Source organism: Wasmannia auropunctata, unplaced genomic scaffold (assembly GCF_000956235.1).
Source record: "Wasmannia auropunctata unplaced genomic scaffold, wasmannia.A_1.0 LD336111.1, whole genome shotgun sequence".
Classification (NCBI taxonomy): domain Eukaryota; kingdom Metazoa; phylum Arthropoda; class Insecta; order Hymenoptera; family Formicidae; genus Wasmannia; species Wasmannia auropunctata.
In genome coordinates, this window is record NW_012026779.1 from 1,382,303 (window position 1) to 1,386,097 (window position 3,795).

Consider the following 3,795-nt stretch of genomic DNA (forward strand, 5'->3'; position numbering starts at 1 on the left):
AGGTACTCGAGACCGAATTAAGAAGAATAGAGATTGTTCCAATATAGTGACATCGATAAACGGAGTGTATACAGTAGAAAACTCCACTCTCTCTCTCTCTCTCTCTCTCTCTCTCTCTCTCTCTCTCTTCATTTACACATACGCGTACATACGGGCGTAATATCCAGACAACCTGGTTCTGGAGAACATGTAATTAATCACGTACTCCAAAACGTGCTAAATACTAACAATAAGATTATAATCGCTGCTTGTATCTTAGTATCATTGTAGCAAGATCAGTATTTCGTATTTCGGACACATTATTCCAGTCACGTAAATATCAAATGAAAATCTAAATATTTAACGTGCTATTATTTTCTTGTTATACCATTTAACTTTATTCATTTTACTTGTTCAAATTATTATATCTATTTACGTTTGTGAAATATTTCTGTCGCCACGGTTAATTAAATTTTCCACATTTACCGGATACCGAAATTAGATGTCACATTTTCCGCGCCGGCGTATTCGAAGCTACATACGGTAGATGGTTAGCCGTATTATGGCATTTAATTGCGACATAAACGCGCGAATACCTCGGATAGCTTAGATAATTAAATTTTAGCAAAGTAAATTTAGCTTGATAACAAAATTGTATTATACGTAACTCTTACAGCAGTTTTTACTTATGAATAATCACAGTGAATATACAATATAATTTCTACAAGGATTTTTTACGCAAAAAAAACTTTGTTTCACCGAGTAATGTAAATTAATAAAATTTTTATTAATATTCAAAATTTAATTGCCTATCCTTAATGTATGTAAAAAAATAACTCGACATTACAGTCTTCACTTTAATGAATTTCTCTTCTGAGTCTAAACTAAATCAATTATACACGTTTGTAACTTAATACAGCGAAGTTTCAAACAAGAAGAATTCTCGAAGAGCCGTACTTGTAACGAAATTTCGTACATAACGCGTACAACGACGAAATCAAACGAAAGCCAACTAATTTCCGTTCACGAGCCAAACTTCCTGCAAATTAAATGTTCGCCCTTTACTTTTCCAACGTCTTCGTGAAACGCGTTCGATTTTCTCGATGGCGGACGATAACGTTTAATTAAAGATGAACTCGAAGAAGTCGTAGTATTTTATGTGGAAAGTTTCAGTCAAAGGAGAGACGTATCTCTCTCCCACCACGCTATACACACACAAAACGCGGAAGAGAGGACTCGCCCCTTGTGTTCGAGTCGTTCGCTTTACATATATACAACCTCCGCCTCGTTTTCGCTTCATCTTGCTTCGGTTAACGGCAAGTTGTAAGCGATCGCGGAGCGGTCGCAATGCGATTACATTGTCGATGCCGCTGTTGACTCCCCTCCCCTCCCTTCCTCCGTCGGGCTAGTATTTTACTTTACGAGAGTGGGCGAAACTCGGGTTAAGTACCGGCGACCACTTGGGCACAAACAGGGGAGGCTACCACTCAAAAGGCCGTCGTCGTGACGCCCGTTCGTTCCGCTATTCTACTACTGTTCACGGGATTCAGTTTAATCTTACATTCTCTACGCGAAACTCTCGCAAGTTAGAGCTTTCGAGGGTCTAAGTTAATTTAATTTAATTAACGGTCGGATAGGATTTACGGCGGATCAAATGGTTATTGTATGTAAAGAATAAACAGGAAAACATTAACTAAGTAACGCATTTATCTGTAATTCAGTTTTAACGTTAGTATACGCCGCTTGCTGTAATTATATTAATTATAAAAGTTAATAAAATTATAAGAATTTTGTTATATAAAGATAGCTTGATCGCAATGTGGCATTCGTAAAATATAAAATAATGATTTAAAAAAATATATTTCCATAAATTTTACTTAAAACTTTATTAATTAATGTTATTTATTTAAAAAGAATTTAAAATCGTCCGTTTCTTTATGAAAAAACGTTATTATTATTGTTTCTTTTGTGGATAAATCAAAAGGCGAATAATGTAAGATCGCGAAAGACAAGGACGCAATAAAAACGACGAAGCAAGACAAGACAAAATCCGATTCAACGCTTCAGGGACATCCGTTTCAAATTTAAACTGAATCCGATGTCTCGACGAGATCAAAGTGTTTCGTGCAATTATCTCGATGGAATCAGAGTTGTCGCACGGCTGTATATATCATTAATGCGATTATACGATCATCCCATCTGGATGAGCGCGACGTGCGTTACCGATGGCATCTCGACTGCTACCCGCCTTTCCCGCCGTAATTACGCGTTAATAAAATGTAACCGATATATCCCGAGAGAGGGAGGGAGGGAGAGAGAGAGAGAGAGAGAGAGAGAGAGAGAGAGAGAAAGATATCCCTCTCCGAAATCGGCGCTTCGATGCGCAAAGCAGCGCATTGCCGAGGGCGCATAATGGCACGCTCGCCCGATGATCCGGTCCGGAGATTACGCCACGCCGGCTACACGATAATCATCTGGATATTGCTTCTGCGTACGTACTGCGTCCGAATGGCGTACGGAGTACGTACGGCCAATACGCGGCATCAGATAATTGGCATTCAGCTGACCACAACCGTCGATGCGATGGGCCGCCCGTCCCTATCACCCGCAATCTCTCTCTATCTCTCTCTGTCTCTCTCTCTCTCTCTCTCTCTCTCTCTCTCTCTCTCTCTCTCACCATATGTGAATGTATGTGTTAAGGAAGAGATGTCGAGAAATTGTATATCGATAATCAACCGATCCATTACGATACTTATTATCTCAATGTAATTAAATATTTCTGAAATAGGACACATCAGGAAATTATTAAACTCAGTTTATGGTTTCAACAGCTGTGGGTACAGAGAATTTCATAAACTTGCTGATTACTCAGAAGGCTTTAGAAAATTCGTTTTTTCTGTGTTTTTTTCCCTATTTTATATAATTTCGGATATTTATGAACAAAATTCTTTAATTGTATGATCCTTGAAAAATTTTCTACCGCTGTTAATAAACGCACAAGAAAACGCGCGTTGCGGTCACTCTGTAAGAAGCAACAGGTATCGATTAAATGACATTCTTCACGATGATGGCGAATAAAATATCGATTACCGTTTGGAAGGAGGTGAGCGGGGGAGGTCCGTTAAAGGGGCACGCGGGCGAAGGAAGTTGCCGGTCGCGCGTGCAGACGTAAATCACGAACGGCGAGTTACTGCATCTCGGTCGGTGGACGCGAGTTTGGAGTACGCCAAATTATTCGCGGGATACCTCGCCTTTGATTTAGGGCCACCGAGTGCGGTGGGATTGAACGCCGATCGCCGGAACACATTCGTTATCGCCGCCAGAGACAGACGCCCAGGGGACACCGTAGTAAACTTCGATCGTCCGCAACAAAAGTGCATCGCGAAGCGCATGGTACGTGAATCGCAGGGAAACGTGCGTCCGATGTCAAAAGTTCTATTTATTATCCTCCCATCTCTTTAAAGGTCAATTTCCGCGAAATCTTTTCACATTCTTGATTTCTTATATCTCAAAAGTCATCGACACTTCGACATTCCCGTTAGGGACAAATCAACTGCGAATTGCAATAAAGCGATACGTTCTGCGAAGTTTCTTTAGGTATTTTAGCGCCTTATGTGTGTAACGCGCGAATATGATCCGATACTTCCCGCATGAGTGTCAGTGCTGTCGTTATTCGTATCGCCGCATCTAGGTCGTAATTTCCGAGACTGTTGACAGACAGACAGCGTATGAACGGAAACGCCAGAAACACGATGCGGTTTCGTTACTGAAAGTCAGGCGATGGCAAGAGAGGGAGGGAGAGAGAGAGAGAGAGAG

The 3,795-nt window shown here is 40.7% G+C and overlaps 1 protein-coding gene across 2 annotated transcripts in view; it reads right to left on the minus strand.

Moving 5' to 3' along the window:
* LOC105448940 (CCR4-NOT transcription complex subunit 6-like) overlaps window positions 1-3,795 on the minus strand; it is a 487,816-nt gene that overhangs the window by 101,780 nt on the left and 382,241 nt on the right. The window lies entirely within an intron of this gene.